The sequence below is a fragment of the Hyperolius riggenbachi genome, chromosome 4 (genome assembly GCF_040937935.1).
Source record: "Hyperolius riggenbachi isolate aHypRig1 chromosome 4, aHypRig1.pri, whole genome shotgun sequence".
Lineage (NCBI taxonomy): Eukaryota > Metazoa > Chordata > Amphibia > Anura > Hyperoliidae > Hyperolius > Hyperolius riggenbachi.
In genome coordinates, this window is record NC_090649.1 from 23,958,227 (window position 1) to 23,975,726 (window position 17,500).

The 17,500-nt window shown below is 49.5% G+C and overlaps 1 non-coding gene across 1 annotated transcript; it reads left to right on the forward strand.

Moving 5' to 3' along the window:
- The first annotated feature begins 12,091 nt into the window (after positions 1-12,091).
- Positions 12,092-12,163, forward strand: TRNAG-UCC (transfer RNA glycine (anticodon UCC)). Its single transcript has one exon. It is a non-coding gene; the product is annotated as a tRNA-Gly (tRNA).
- The last annotated feature ends 5,337 nt before the right edge of the window (positions 12,164-17,500 follow it).

Here is a 17,500-nt window from a genome sequence, read left to right on the forward strand (position 1 = left end):
ATAGCATTGTGTTTACTGCCACTCTGTGTACACCGCTCAGCCAGACTATATACCATTGTTTACTGACACTCTGTGTACACGGCTCAGCCTGACTATAAAGCATTGTATGTACTGCCACTGTGCACCTCGCTCAGCCACGCTATATATAGCATTGTGTTTAATGACACTCTGTGTACACGGCTTAGCCAGACTATATAGCATTGTGTGTACTGCCACTCTGTGTACACCGCTCAGCCAGACTATATAGCATTGTGTTTACTTCCACTCTGTGTCTGCTGGGCCTGGGAACAGTAGTACACCGCTCACCCGCCACTGTATAGCATTGTGCTCTGTGTCGCTGCTGGGAATAGTGGTACTGTATAGCATTTCTGTACTGCCACTGTACTGCTGCCAGTCAGCGTGTACTGTAAGGATAAGTGAAATGAGGAAGAAATCCGGTGAAAGAGGAAGGGGCAAGGGAAGAGGTGTTTCCCCTGACGGTTCACGTACAGGCCACAGGGGAGCACCCAAGAAAACCCACTCAATACCGCCTGTCAAGAACCGGCCCGCGGCACGCCTGCGTATACGGTTCCCGACTGCGGGTTTGACCAGATTAAGCGGGGAACAGCCTTATTTAAGCTACAAACAAGGCTGGAACCCCTCAAAACACCTCTCACTGCCACCACTAGCGTTGCTAGACACTTCCACTCTGCTGTCGAGTCCTCAGCGCGCACTCCGCGTTTTCGTATTTGGGTCAGCTTTGCGCTTAGGCCAAATACGGGAACGCCACGCACCCACACACACACACAGTTGCAATCTTACACTGTCGTGAAGCAAAGACCCACTAACAGTCGTTCCGAACGATACTGTTAGCTACTCGCACTGGCGTTGTTCGTACGTTGGGTCAGCTGCGCGCTTAGGCCAACGTATGACAAACGCCCCCACACACAATGCAATTACAATTTCCTACGGTAGTGTTGCTCAAGCGTACAATTAGGCATGAACTTATACACGGTTACACTTCAGTCTCTTCTAGGCTATGAGTGTTAGTTTAGTACGGCAGAAGTCAAACTTATTAAATAATAATTTAATATTCCAGAAAAAACATAGAACAGTGCAGAACTGAATATATACAAAAAGATTACAAAAAAACAAAGTAAAAATAGTTACAAGATAAAATGTACAAAGATAACACACAAAGCGATTTTGCTTACCAAAATAAACGGGAAATAAACGTACCAGCGTATCGATCTGGTGTTGTTGCGGGGGGTTCGCACTTCTGGTCAGGAACCAGGTTAGTTCTAGCCGTGTGAGCTACCTCCAAGAACTACAAGTTGTGGCTATCCTAGCTGCGGTTTTATACTATGAAATACGCCTGGAGGCTGTAAGCCTGTGTGGACGGGGGGAAGCTAGATTTAATTACATCCTCAGTCATAATTGGATCTCCAGAGATCTAACATCCCACCTGTGAAAAATGTACAATAGCCCACATACATGAAAAGATTTCCCTAGTCCACGTTACAGGTGACAACCCCATTGTTAACAGTACTTCCTAGCTGATCAAAGATAAGGAGGTTGCACCTCCACCAATAATTCAATTTCCTCACAATGAAATAGTGTTTAACACACATGCCAACTTTTGGTGAAGCTACTCTTCCTGACTTAGCCTACAGTTCTTCACTTCCTCAACAGAAGTGTAAATGTTACAAGTGTCAAGGACTTCAACACTTCACTTCTGCCATTGTCTTATTACCCCAAGCATTATTCACTGAAGTCCTCTTTAGATGCAAATGTAGGTCTTTGAAGTTACCTGACTATGTCCTGATTGGTATAATGGGACAATAGGGCTTCTAATTAGCTCCCTGCTCTCCTAGGAACTGAGGGTAATTGTATTCCACACTGTCACACAGACAAGTACAGCTTCCCCCAAAGCCAGATGATGACCCATACATACGCATCTGAAGTACAGTACATAGCAGTCAGACAGGCAAATAAAAATATTATCCTTACGTCATAAGCACCCCAGTATTTTCCTGACACGCCCCCCTCTTCCAAATGGCGCCGGCAGATGATTCTAACGAATCGTCCTGCCAAAGCCGACACTGACGGCCAGGCCTGGGGGGGTAATTCCTTAGCTCCAAGCTACAGGACTGGAAAGCTAGGTCAGGTTGCTGCAATGTGTCATTGCCCCTGACAACCTGACGTAAGCAACCAGGGGAATGAGGGTCAGTGACAACCGTGAAGTCGCGACCATAGAGACAGTGTTGCAGCTGGGGGAGGGTTCCAACCGTCGCTACACGCACTTTCTCTATAGTGGCAGGAGCTATCTCTCGGTCCCTTTGGGGAACGATTCCCTGCCGGGCTGCCTCCTCCACTTCAGACAGCTCCGAGGGAATAACTTCCCAGAACCCTCTCAGCCTGCCCCTCCCAGCTGGTGACCTGCTGGCTAGCCCCCTGAGCTCTTCCAGGGTGCTGTCAAATCGAACAGCCCCAGAGAGCTCAGTGCTGCCTGTCACACATTCCAGGAAGGCTGCAGACGGAGAGGCTCCTGGGCCCTCAGGGCCAGGTTCCGAAATGGATGTGGCTGACCCAGCAACATTTGTCACTTCAGTGGACAGTCCCTCTGCTGTAGACCCGCTAGCGCTGCGGGTTACCACTGCAGCTGAGGGAGTGCCCACCTTACACATATCATGAACCACATCACCTTTGGTCTTGAAACCATCTGAAGGGGAAGGATCTGGCCTGGTGCCATCTGCCCCTTCAGTGGACAGTCCACCTGCTGCAGCCCAGCGAGCGCCGCGGGTTCCTCCTGCAGCTGACGGAGTGTCCACATGACACACAGCATTACGTAGCACAACACACATGACATCAGCATTATCAGCCCTACATATATTGTCATTTGGGACATCACATAAAACATCAACATTATCTGTATCTTTACACACATTGCTACTCAGCACTTCACAAGTAGCATCAACAGTTCTTGCATCGATCGCCTGGATAGTCCGTGCGTCGTAAATGACATCAATTTCTGCATTCTTTGTATCAACATGTCCCACTCCAGGCCTAGGCACTGGAGACTCACTAGGGCTGGCTCCTAGCACACAGTCCATAGCCCCTGGGGCCTCACCAGCACTCCCCATTTGCACAGCATTATCAGACAGTACCTTGCAAGAGTCCTGAACTCCTGTTGGGGATGCACGCTCCACGGGGCTTGGAGTAGGCTCATACCGGGCCACTAACCGTCCCAGGTCAGTACCCAGCAAAACGTTGGTGGGGATTTTGTCGGTTACCCCAACTTCTTTCAATCCGCTGCCGGCCCCCCAATCCAGGTGGACCAAGGCGGTGGGTATTGCTGGGGTGACACCCCCAATTCCTCTGACAGCAATCATTTTCCCAGGTATGTACTGCTCTGGGTTCACAAGCTGGGGATGTATGAGAGTCACTTCTGCTCCAGTGTCTCTCAGCCCAGTGGCAACTGTACCCCCAACCGTGACAAGCTGCAGATTCTCTGCATAGCCAGTGGCATTCCTGGTAGCACACAGAGCAGTTGGGACTTCACGGGGGTTTGAGGCCTCACTGGATTTTGGGGCCTCCCTCTTCCTCTCTGGGCAAGTCATGCTGATATGACCCACCCTGTCACATACAAAGCATTTCCGAGTGTCAGCGGTTGGTTGCCTGAATCCAGGAGACAGCGGTGCTTGCCTCCTCTGGGTGCTGGGTGACACAGGTTTAGCAATCTGTCCTCCCCTCCAGCTGGGCGTAGTAGTCCTCCGGGACTCAGGTGCTCTATGGGCGGTGTAGGAATCGGCCATTTCCGCAGCCTCATCCACTGTCTTTGGTTCTCGATCCAGCACAAACAGCCGGACCTCAACAGGACAGGTGTGTAGGAACTGGTCTTTGATCATCAGCTCCTGCAGGGCCTCCAAGGTTTTGACTGACAGTCCTTTCACCCACTGCTGGAAGGCAGTGCGCAGGTTGCACGCGTGATCCAGGTAACTGTCATTAGGACCTCGCTGCACTGTCCTGAAACGTTTGCGATACACCTCTGGCGTGAGGTGGTATCGCGCAATAATGGCTTTCTTAATTGCCTCAAAGTCTGTTTCTTCCTCCTGGGGGAGACTCACAAACGCCTCCAGGGCCTTGCCTCTCAGCCCTGGTGTGAGGTATCTTGCCCACTGCTCACGGGGCACCCCATACTGCCGACAAGTCCTTTCAAACCCCTGTAGGAAAGTGTCTATGTCAGAGTCCTTGTCCATAGCGGGGAACTTATCCAGGGGGATTCTGTGGACTCGCTCACCTTCGCGTTCTGCGGGTCCAGCAGACCGGTTCTATTGCTGAAGTTTAGCCAGCTCCAGCTGGTGTTGCCGTTCAGCTCTTCCCTCCTCTGCTCGGAGTCTGTCCCTTTCGGCCTGGAGTCGCTGGGCAGCTTGTTCCCTCTGGGCTTGTCGTATTTCCCTCTCTGCTTGCCGATGTTCCAGAATCAGCTTTAGGCGCAGTTCGGGCTCAGCCGAACCTAGTAGCTGTAGGTCGGCTTTCAGAGATGTCATCTCCAAGTTCGGTGGATCTTCCAGGACATCGTCTCCACTCGCATTCTGTGGCAGGAGCGATTCCTCCTCTGTCGTGTCGTGAGCTGCATCCGCTGACGTTGAAGCACGGGCTTGCTCTGCCGCATCATGCTCCTCGAGCGCACGAACTAACTGCTCCTTAGTCTGGCCGCTCACCGTCTCAATGCCTTTGTGCTCACACAGGTTGAGTAGTATCTCTTTGTTTTGCCTTGCATAGCTGGATGCTTTCTGAGCCATCGTGTTGCAAAAAATAAAAAGAAAAAAGGGGGGAAGGGAAAGCAAACACCAAGTGTGTATCTTTGAACCAAAAAAAAACGTATATAGATTAGGCACTGAGTAGACTTCTGTAGGCTAGTTGCTTCTAGCAAGCTTCCAGCCTTTAGTACTCAGAATAGCGAGCTAAACTGCGTACTAATGTACTAAACGATGCCACCACTGCCAGCCAATTATGTCAAGAACCGGCCCGCGGCACGCCTGCGTATACGGTTCCCGACTGCGGGTTTGACCAGATTAAGCGGGGAACAGCCTTATTTAAGCTACAAACAAGGCTGGAACCCCTCAAAACACCTCTCACTGCCACCACTAGCGTTGCTAGACACTTCCACTCTGCTGTCGAGTCCTCAGCGCGCACTCCGCGTTTTCGTATTTGGGTCAGCTTTGCGCTTAGGCCAAATACGGGAACGCCACGCACACACACACACACACAGTTGCAATCTTACACTGTCGTGAAGCAAAGACCCACTAACAGTCGTTCCGAACGATACTGTTAGCTACTCGCACTGGCGTTGTTCGTACGTTGGGTCAGCTGCGCGCTTAGGCCAACGTATGACAAACGCCCCCACACACAATGCAATTACAATTTCCTACGGTAGTGTTGCTCAAGCGTACAATTAGGCATGAACTTATACACGGTTACACTTCAGTCTCTTCTAGGCTATGAGTGTTAGTTTAGTACGGCAGAAGTCAAACTTATTAAATAATAATTTAATATTCCAGAAAAAACATAGAACAGTGCAGAACTGAATATATACAAAAAGATTACAAAAAAACAAAGTAAAAATAGTTACAAGATAAAATGTACAAAGATAACACAAAGCGATTTTGCTTACCAAAATAAACGGGAAATAAACGTACCAGCGTATCGATCTGGTGTTGTTGCGGGGGGTTCGCACTTCTGGTCAGGAACCTGGTTAGTTCTAGCCGTGTGAGCTACCTCCAAGAACTACAAGTTGTGGCTATCCTAGCTGCGGTTTTATACTATGAAATACGCCTGGAGGCTGTAAGCCTGTGTGGACGGGGGGAAGCTAGATTTAATTACATCCTCAGTCATAATTGGATCTCCAGAGATCTAACATCCACCTGCGAAAAATGTACAATAGCCCACATACATGAAAAGATTTCCCTAGTCCACGTTACAGGTGACAACCCCATTGTTGACAGTACTTCCTAGCTGATCAAAGATAAGGAGGTTGCACCTCCACCAATAATTCAATTTCCTCACAATGAAATAGTGTTTAACACACATGCCAACTTTTGGTGAAGCTACTCTTCCTGACTTAGCCTACAGTTCTTCACTTCCTCAACAGAAGTGTAAATGTTACAAGTGTCAAGGACTTCAACACTTCACTTCTGCAATTGTCTTATTACCCCAAGCATTATTCACTGAAGTCCTCTTTAGATGCAAATGTAGGTCTTTGAAGTTACCTGACTATGTCCTGATTGGTATAATGGGACAATAGGGCTTCTAATTAGCTCCCTGCTCTCCTAGGAACTGAGGGTAATTGTATTCCACACTGTCACACAGACAAGTACAGCTTCCCCCAAAGCCAGATGATGACCCATACATACGCATCTGAAGTACAGTACATAGCAGTCAGACAGGCAAATAAAAATATTATCCTTACGTCATAAGCACCCCAGTATTTTCCTGACACCGCCCATGTTGTCCAGGACAACAACCCTCACAAATCCAAAAGAACAGGACCAGATAATTACTTGGATGACCTCTCAAGCGTCCAGCAGTGGGTTAAGCAGCACCAGCACATCACGCACGAGGTCCGAGTCCTCAGCCACTTACAAGGAGCCAGTGGGCACAAAGCTGACACAACCGGCAGCGACACCACACACACAACTGCCAGATAACCAGTCCTATGAATTACCTCAGGACACAATGGGGTATTCGCAGGAGCTATTCCCAGCCCAACAAACTTCCACCTATGAAAGGTCAATGGAGGAACAGCCAGAAATGTTGTGCCCGGATTCACAACCATTAACTGTGGGAAATGCACCGCGCACTGAAATACAAGGCGAGTCCGAGGAGGACTCGGAAACCCAAATCCCAGAGCAAGTTGAGCAGGAGGGGTTGCAATTGCAGGAGGTCGGCCGACAAGATCTGGAAGACGACGTTGGAGTGAGCTGCGCAGAGGTTGTTCTGGGGAGCTCTACTCCACGGCGGCGGCCCCCCACAATGACATATGACGAGTTTGAGGAGATGGAAGAGGAGGGTATGGACAATGTGGACAGAGACCCAGATTTTATTTGTGAACGAGAACATCGCCGTCGTAGCAGCAGCACAGATGAGTCTGTTGAAGAACCCACTGCTGCACGAGTTCGCCTTGTGCCACAAGGTAGGCGGCGCGCAATTTCAGGCACCACAAGCGTGGAAGTTAGAGTGAGAGGCAAAAGAGGAGGAAACAGAAATCGCCAGCAAGGAGGCAGGTGCTCCAAAGTCTGGGCTTTCTTTGAAGACTGCACTGAGGATGTTACCATGGCGATTTGCAAGGTGTGCAAGACTCGCCTGAGCAGGGGGAAAAGTATTAACAACCTCTCCACCACCAGCATGAGCCGCCACATGCTATCCAAACATCCCACTCTGTGGGCAAACGCGGCAGGACAGGGTACCAGCAACACTGCCTCCCTTGGGTTCACCAGACTCACCACCAGACCCGCCTCAGCAGCAGCAGTAGCCCAGCCATTGCGTGGTTCACAACATTCACAAACATCAGACGACGCTGACACTGTCACTTTCCGGAGTAGTGCTCTTGAGGTCTCCCAGTGTTCATCAAACACAACAACCAACAGCCCTTCCGTGTGCAGCGCTACGGTTCAGTTGTCTGTGTCGGAGATGTTTGAGCGCAAGAGGAAATTGCCAGCAAATGACCCCCGGGCCGTGGCAGTAACAGCCAGCATAGCCAAGCTTCTGGCCTGCGAAATGCTGCCATATCGAGTGGTGGAGACAAACAGCTTCAAGGGCATGATGTCAGTGGCCATCCCACGTTACGTGGTTCCCAGCCGCTACCACTTTGCGCGCTCTGCAGTGCCTGAGTTGCATGAGCACGTGGTCAGCAAAATAACCCGAAGCTTGAAGAATGCCGTTGCCTGCAAGGTTCACCTCACCACTGACACTTGGACGAGTGCGTTCGGCCAGGGTCGATACATCTCCCTTACCGCGCACTGGGTGAACCTTGTGGAGCCTGGCAGCGATTCCTCACCTGCTACGGCGCGGGTGTTGCCCACGCCGCAAACAGCTGCACCGCCGTCCCTCCCACTGGATAACAACAGCAGCACCTACCTCTCTGACTCCTCCTCCTCCAACGCATCTCAAAGCTGTACCTCATCCGGAAACGCTAACCCAGCAGCAGTAGGATCGTGGAAGCAGTGCAGCACAGCTGTTGGCATGCGTCAGCAAGCGTTGCTGAAGCTGATCTGCCTTGGGGATAAGCAGCACACAGGGGAGGAAATTTGGAAGGGAATAAAGGAACAGACGGATTTGTGGCTGGCACCGCTGGACTTGAAACCGGGCATGGTTGTGTGTGATAATGGGAGTAATCTCATTCGCGCTTTAAGGTTGGCTAAGCTGACACACATCCCTTGCCTGGCGCACGTGATGAACCTAGTAGTTCAGCGGTTCCTGAGGACATACCCAGGCGTGGCCGATCTTCTGTTGAAGGTGCGTCGAGTGGCCAAACATTGTAGAAATTCCAGTACTGCTTCGGGGGCACTCGCCAAGATGCAGGAGCGCTTCAATCTCCCCCACCATCGCTTGCTGTGTGATGTCCCTACGCGCTGGAATTCTACGCTGCACATGCTAGCACGCTTTTGTGAGCAGAAGAGTGCAGTGGTCCAGTACATGACGGCGCAGTACCGAGGCGCATCCGGCCAGCTGCCAAGCTTCTGTGGATCCGATTGGGCCAACATGTTGGACCTCTGCCAAGTCCTCCAAAATTTTGAGCAATCCACGTTGCTTGTGAGCAGTGACAACTCTTCAGTCAGCATTACCATACCACTGCTGTGTTTACTGAAGAGGTCAATGTTGAAAATCAAGGAAACAGCTGTCATGATGCAACTGGGGGAATCTGAAGGAGAAAACGATCAGCGTGATGGTACCAACATCAGGCCATCCGCCTCAGGGAACGCTGGCCCCAGCAGCTATGACGAAGAAGAGGAGGAGGAACAGCTGGAGTTGGAGCAGGAATTTCATGCCACCACTGACGAGGGCCAGAGCGGTGCACGTTGGACTTCCACAATTCAGCGCGAATGGTCAGCAGAAGCAGACCAGGAGGAAGGTGACGACTATGATGCATCACAACAACTATCACAACGCTCACAAGAGGATGATGAGGATTCTGGTAGGACTCTTGCACACATGGCTCAATTCATGCTAGACTGCATTGAACGCGACCCACGCATTGTGCACATTCTGGACAACACCAATTACTGGGTTTATACCCTTCTGGATCCACGGTACAAACACAATGTTCCAAAACTGCTTGAAGAAAGAGTCAGACAGGTCAAAATGGAAGAATACCAGCAGGCCCTTGTGGAGACTTTAGAGAGGAGATTGACATCCTCCCCCTCCTCTAGCCAGTTGTACGCCGACAGACTGACTTCCGCAAACCCAGGACGACCAGGAGGGCAGCAAACAACGCAAGCCGCAGCTAGTGCCCAAAAGGGAACGGTATCGGCAGTGTCCTTGGAGTGGGAAAATTTTCTGACACCCATGCAGCAGCAGCCCACTGAACAGGAAGCGTGCAGATCCACCTCCAACACCGATCGCCTGGAGAAGATGGTCAAGGACTACATGTCAGATGACGTAGCTGTGTCGAACAATCCATCTGCACCCTTCAACTATTGGGTATCGAAGCTAGACACCTGGCACGAACTGGCAATGTACGCAATAGAGGTGCTGGCTTGCCCGGCAGCCAGCGTTATGTCGGAACGCTGTTTCAGTGCTGCCGGAGGCATCGTCACAGATCGGCGTATCCGCCTCTCCACAGAAAATGCAGACCGTCTGACTCAAATTAAAATGAATCAATCCTGGATTGGAAACGACTACGCAACACTCCAGGACCCCAACCAAGTAACATGACCAATGAACATCTGGGATGGTGTAGCGTTACCGGTCCCTGTTTATTGAACCTCTCATCTGTATTACATTTATGACTGCATGGCGGCAAAAAGCATTGCTGCTATATCCGCACGCTTTTTGTCCTCATGCAAGGCCTGGGTTGTTGTGTCTCCTCCTGCGCCTGCTCCTGTTCCATCACGTCTGCTGCTGCTGCTGCTGGGTTAGCGTTGCCGGTCCCTGTTTATGGAACCTCTTATCTTTATTAAATTTATGACTGCATGGCGGTACAAAGCATGCTATCCGCACGCTTCTTGTCCTCATGCAAGGCCTGGGTTGTTGTGTCTCACAAAGCGTGGCCTTCTCCTCCTGCGCCTCCTCCTGTTCCATCACGTCTGCTGCTGCTGGGTTAGCGTTGCCGCGTGGTCCCTGTTTATTGAACCACTTATCTTTATTACATTTATGACTGCATGGCGGTACAAAGCATGCTATCCGCACGCTTCTTGTCCTCATGCAAGGCCTGGGTTGTTGTGTCTCACAAAGCGTGGTCTTCTCCTCCTGCGCCTCCTCCTGTTCCATCACGTCTGCTGCTGCTGCTGGGTTAGCGTTGCCGCGTGGTCCCTGTTTATTGAACCACTTATCTTTATTACATTTATGACTGCATGGCGGTACCTCATGCAAGGCCTGGGTTGTTGTGTCTCACAAAGCGTGGCCTTCTCCTCCTGCGCCTGCTCCTGTTCCATCACGTGTGCTGCTGCTGCTGCTGGGTTAGCGTTGCCGGTCCCTGTTTATGGAACCTCTTATCTTTATTACATTTATGACTGCATGGCGGTACAAAGCATGCTATCCGCACGCTTCTTGTCCTCATGCAAGGCCTGGGTTGTTGTGTCTCACAAAGCGTGGCCTTCTCCTCCTGCGCCTCCTCCTGTTCCATCACGTCTGCTGCTGCTGGGTTAGCGTTGCCGCGTGGTCCCTGTTTATTGAACCACTTATCTTTATTAAATTTATGACTGCATGGCGGTACAAAGCATGCTATCCGCACGCTTCTTGTCCTCATGCAAGGCCTGGGTTGTTGTGTCTCACAAAGCGTGGCCTTCTCCTCCTGCGCCACCCTCCTCCTGTTCCATCACGTGTGCTGCTGCTGGGTTAGCGTTACCGGTCCTTTTTCCTGGAACCTCTTATATGTATTACATTTATGACTGCATGCCGACAAAAAGCATGTTACCTGTGCAAAGAAAACAGACATTTCCCGCATTTAAAAGACAGTTTTCCCTTTGAAACTTTAAAATCGATTTTCTCAAAAACTATAACCTCTTTTTGCTAAAAAAATTTTTCCTCTTGTACCCACTCCCAAGGTGCACATACCCTGTAAATTTGGGGTATGTAGCATGTAAGGAGGCTTTACAAAGCACAAAAGTTCGGGTCCCCATTGACTTCCATTATGTTCGGAGTTCGGGTCGAACACCCGAACATCGCGGCCATGTTCGGCCTGTTCGGCCCGAACCCGAACATCTAGATGTTCGCCCAACACTATGATGAGCTAGTAGTTGATTGAAGAAAATATAGTTTTCATTTTGCCTGAATGGGTAAAACTTAGGAACAAGTTGGTGATGACAGATTAATTGTCTTCATTACTTGTCTAATTCAACTGCATTAAAGCGGATCCGAGATGAAAAACTAACTATAACAAGTAACTTGTCTATATATGTTACCTAAAGTTTAGATGGTTTACACAGCAAATCTAGCTGCAAACAGTTTTAATAGAATATGATTATTTCTTCCTGTGATACAATGACAGCGGCCATGTTGTTTGTAAACATTACACAGATGCAGGCTTATCTGTATCTTGAGCCATCAGCCTAATCCCCTCTCCTCCTCCCTCCTCCCCTCTGCCTCTGAACTCAATGGCTAGTAACCACCTCCCCCCCCTCCTGCCCAGACTGAGCTCCCATGAGCCCTTGCTACTGCCTTGGCATTCTGAAAACCTGTGGGCATGGCTTTTTTAGTTTATAGGGAATTAGAGTATTAAAAAAAAAACAAAAAAGTATTTGGCTTGAGGAATGCCCTATAAACAATAGGAAAGGAACACAATTATGCAATGTGTAATAGTTCACCTCGGATCCACTTTAAACTTCTGAAAATGATTGGAATGTCAACTTGTTAGGATATGTATGGAAATTTAGGTTCTGCTTTACACAGAGCGTTGGTGGTATAGTGGTGAGCATAGCTGCCTTCCAAGCAGTTGACCCGGGTTCGATTCCCGGCCAACGCATCACTACTTTTCTTCGGTGAAATAGTCATTTATTATATTACCTAACTTGTTCTTTGTTCATTGTCATTTTCTAAATATTTCCATAAAAGTATTGCTAAGAAAGAAATAGAGGTGTTGAGCAGCACCCAGTGTGAGGTAGAACGTGTTATATGGTCTATCCTTTCAAGCCACTGAGGGAAACTATTCAGGATAGTCCGGAAATGACTCAGCACTGTCTTAAGATAAATATGAATGTTGTTGGGTCATTTATAGATAACTGATAAAGCACATTCAGCATATTTTCACATTGGGTGCAAAAGGTGAAATGGTGGTTCTGGTTTGTAACCCTTCTTTGTGGCAGCACTGCAGACCTCTACTAAACTTAAAATCTTATCTAGAAGTCAAAAATGTGAAGGTGGGCATTTTTAACAATCTTTCAAAGCAGCTTACTAGGCAAGAAAAGCATAACCATTATTAATTGCAACAAATGATACCTGTAAAACAAACGTGAGTGAATGGGTGCGGCCATGGACCAGAATGTGGGTGTGGCCATGGGTGGTGACAAATTTTCATTAACTTAGCAATGTGGGACATTAGTTTAGGACAGTGGTGGCGAACCTTTTGGAGGCCGAGTGCCCAAACTGCAACCCAAAAGTCACTTTATCTATTGTAAAGTGGCAACAGCAATTTAAACTTCATACAAACGTTTTAACTCATACATGAACATTATGGAAAATCCAAGTTGAAAATAAACTGTGAAGATAAACAATTTCATCCATCCTACCAGAGCCGGAACAAGGTCCTCCAGCACCCAAGGCTGAGACACCAAAGTGCGCCCCTCCATCCCTCCCACCCCAGCCGGCACACACTGATTGCTATTAGACTAAAAGGAGCCCCAGGGCCCCCAATCCTCCCAACACCTTAATCTCTAGTTATCTGGCTTGCAGTCACTGCCATGTATCCCCTTTTCTTATTTCTCTCTGCTTCATACACAATAGGGGAATGGTAGCTGAGTGAGTTTTGCTCCCCCTCCTACACTGCGCCCTGAGGCTGGAGCCTCTCTCGCCTCTGCCTCGGCCCGGCCCTGCATCCTACTCCTGAAAAATGTATTCTTTTTTTAGAACGTCCCAGTTTTATTTTCCGTTTTAAAAAGCTAAAAAGTAGGTTTAATGCTATTGTCTCATAGGATGAGGATTCAGCTTTTCCCAGAGGCTCCCAACAAGAAAAAATTAGCAATCATGAGGCCCCCAACAAATCATCAGGCTCCCAACAAGACACATTCAGCAATCTTGAGGCCCCCAACAAGACAAATTCAGCAATCATGATGCCCCCAACAAATCATGAGGCCCCCAACAAGACATTCAGCAATCTTGAGGCCCCCAAAAAATCATGAGGCCTTCAACAAGACAAATTCAGCAATCATGATGCCCCCAACAAATCATGAGGCCCCCAACAAGACATTCAGCAATCTTGAGGCCCCCAAAAAATCATGAGGCCTTCAACAAGACAAATTCAGCAATCATGAGGCCCCCAACAAGACATTCAGCAATCTTGAGGCCCCCAAAAAATCATGAGGCCTTCAACAAGACGAATTCAGCAATCATGAGGCCCCCAACAAGACAAATTCAGCAGTCATGAGTAACATAAATAGACAGAATGCCCCCTTAATATGGTAGACACCTCTCACCTGGCTTCTCAATTCTCCTCTACTGGCTGCTGTGCCTGGCAATACTGTTTTTGGCTGGATTGGGGATATTGTGCGGGCTGAAAGGCCTTGCGTGATGCTGTGGCCAGGCTGGCTGGCGGTGATGCTGGGCTGTGCTTGGCTGGTTGAAGTAAATGTTGCCCCCTAGTTTAGGTAGCGCCAGGAACACCCAGGTTAGGAAGCGACAGGGACTGCCAGTAAGGTAGTGACAGGGGACCCCCCAGGTTAGGAAGTGACAGGGGACCCCCCAGGTAAGGCAGCGAGTGACAGGGACCCCTTTAGGCAGCGAGTAGCAGGGACCCCTTTAGGCAGCGAGTGACAGGGACCCCTTTAGGCAGCGAGTAGCAGGGACCCCTTTAGGCAGCGAGTGACAGGGAGCCCCTTTAGGCAGCGAGTGACAGGGAGCCCCTTTAGGCAGTGAGTGACAAGAACCCCTTTAGGCAGCGAGTAGCAGGGACCCCTTTAGGCAGCGAGTGACAGGGAGCCCCTTTAGGCAGTGAGTGACAGGAACCCCTTTAGGCAGCGAGGGACAGGGACCCCTTTAGGCAAGTGCGGGCGCCGGACGCACCCGTCTATATGCGGAAGTGATGTCACTTCCGCATATTAGTGCGGTGTGCTAGGTCCTAGCGCCCGCACTATTGGTCGCCACCTGATCGAGGTCTGACGCAACGGCCAGGAGGGGGTGAGCGGCGGCTACAGGGGGGGTGAGTGGCGGCCGGGGGGGGGGCAGTCAGGGGGAGGCAGCGACACCCCCCTGGCTCTATGTGCGGACGCCCATGCAGGTGTACAGTGGTGCTCAGGGCCCCTGCAGAAAATACACTAGTGAAGAGGCTCACTATTCCATCTGACACTTTTCTCCAGCAGCTCGGTCTTCATCTCCGTCTGCACCTCTTCTCAGTGACCCGGCACATGTAACTCTCACAACACGCCACTGGGTAACTGTGAAGATGGGGCTAGCGAGGAAAAAGACAGGGAGCTTGTGTACTGATGGAGAAGTGCGATGTCCGCAACAGGCACCACTGTACACTTAGGGGGATATCAGGGGGGGGGCTGACAGTTTACTCAGGGGCCCTGGGCAATTTTCCAGTTTGCCGCAATGTCTGTGACTTGTATGAACGTTGCTGCCTGGGGTCACTCACAGACCTCAGATCAGTGGTAATGTAAACAGAGGGGAGGGTGGCGCAGAGACCAAGGAGTACACTGCAGATGTAGAAGTGCTGTAATCACTCATTTCTTGCATTTAAAGTGTGGTTACTGTGCACTGCTCTCCTCTCTTTGGGTTGCCACTGATCTACAAGTCTGTCAGTGATGGGGAGGCAGTAGGAGGTTATATACCCCACCTGACACCAATACCCTATAAGGGTAAACACCTTTGGCTACCTATACTGAAGGTGGCCATCTATACTGGGGGGGGGGGGGGGGGGGCACCTTGGCTACCTATACTAGGAGGAGGGACCTCTGACTTGGGGGAGGGGCACATTCAATGTGCTGCTTGGGCAGCAAAAACATTAGCAGCACCCGTCAAGCACTGCTTGCTGCACTCTGGCAACACTGCAGCATCAAGGTTGTATAAACACATAGCTAGATGGAAGGATAGCAACATATTCTGTTGTTATATGGGGGGTAGGGCCGATGGAGCTGCATGCAGCAGGCAGGGCGAGTAGGGAGAACAATGCTCTCAGCCAGTGCTCGGCTGAGTTATCCACCAAGCTAATCACTGGCTAAGGTACAGGGGCTGCTGTACACATGCTAGATTCTTGGCAGAGGCAGTAGTCACTGGCCACCTTGGTCAAGTGTCACAAACCAGAGCGGAGAAACAAGGGTTTGACCACAGTTTGCAGCAATACAGACACTAGACCAGGGAATAAGGTGCAAATAATGTTTTATTGCAAACCAAATCGTAATATTTTGAAGTAACATCTTATTGTATATTTATCTGTGTACCGTCCTCTTGCCTGCCTCTTGACCTCGCTCTTGTCTTGTCCTTCTGTACCACAGCCATCTGATACACGTGTTCGACTCGCCCTGTCCCTGACTTCGTTATTGCCTGATCCTTACAATACGACTGACATCTGACTTATGTGTATGACCCTGCCTGTTTATTGACTACGATATTACCTTGCTACTCTGTACCTCGATACCTCTGACTTTGTGTAAGACTACGGCCTGATCCTGACTACGCTTTACATACTACTGTTTGCGTATACACTTGTACGTTACCTCATCACGTATCAGCGTGATATTATCAAGGCCCAATAAAAAATATAATGGAGGAGTTGCGAGACCAGATTTTGACACTCGCAGGTGCTGTTAACCACCTCACTGAGCAAGTTGCTACTCAGCAAACACAGTTGACCCAGCTGTCTAACACACTCGCTCTAATAAATATGTCCGCTAATGTCAATAATCAGCAAACTCCTCCACTGGCTCCTACTCCACCAATTATGGAGCCTAAAATGCCGTTACCAGAAAAGTTTACGGGTTCACGTTCTGATTTCAGTAATTTCCGTAACAGATGTATGTCCTACTTTGAGATCAGGTCTAGATCTTCAGGAACAGAGTTCCAGCAGATTACGCTGATTAAGACCATACTGCAGGGTGATTAACAAACCTGGGCCTATGGATTAAATCCAGATTCTGTAGCTCTCACCTTGATTGAAAGTTTTTTTTTATGCCATGGCAACCATTTCTGCTGATCCTGATATTTCAGCCACATTGTAACGATTGGCGTAGCAAACAGAAGTTTAGTTATTGTGTGATCTGCAGTATCACCAATAAATCAGACACTATACCTGATTATATGGTGATCTGTAGAATCACCAATAATGCAAGTATAGCTAACAAGGTAATAGCAAGTGTACAGTGCTTGGTGCAACAGTAATACTGATTAGTTTGGCAGAACCTCACCAGAGGAGCTGGTGGGTACTATCAGTAAGAAACCTCACCAGTGACAAGGGCTCACTGGTGAGTAGAGTGGTCAGACAGATTGGTTCGGCAACAGACAGGATAGACAAAATCGGCAGGCAGAAGGATAGAGGTATTTCAGGCAGAGTCAGCAACAGGATCAGATGGGCAAAGGTACAGAATCTTATAGCGTGAGAGAAGTCAGAAGAGAGCCAGAGTCGTACACAGATAATCAAGCAAAAAAAAACAGTAGTAATATACAATTCCTAGTCTTGTGTGAAATCCCTGGTTTTCTCCCAGATCAAAGCACACCGGAACTATCTAAGGTCTGAGTGCTCACACGAATCATTCGCAACAGCAGACAGTTTGCAAGTGATTCGAGGAGGCTTAAGAAGCGGAGGAGACCCCCTTGGCCACGCCCATCAGCCAATCCGAGCTGCCGAAAGTCCCCTCTGACGTCAGCCGACCGGCAGGTCAGCTGACGCGCCTCCTCCCCGCATAAAGGTCCTGTCTGTGTGCGCGCGTGATAAAGCCACTCTATGAGCCACTGACAAACCCCTCGGCATGCTAGGCACCGGGGGAGACAGGCGAAACGCCTGACAGGGAAACCGAAGCAGCTGCGGGGGCATCCTGACTGCCCGCAGCTCCATCTCCACAGAATGTTACACACAGCTACTCGTAAATTACGAGACTTACGTCAGGGTAGGCATACTGTTGAGGAGTATGCAGATGAGTTTAGGAAATGGTCT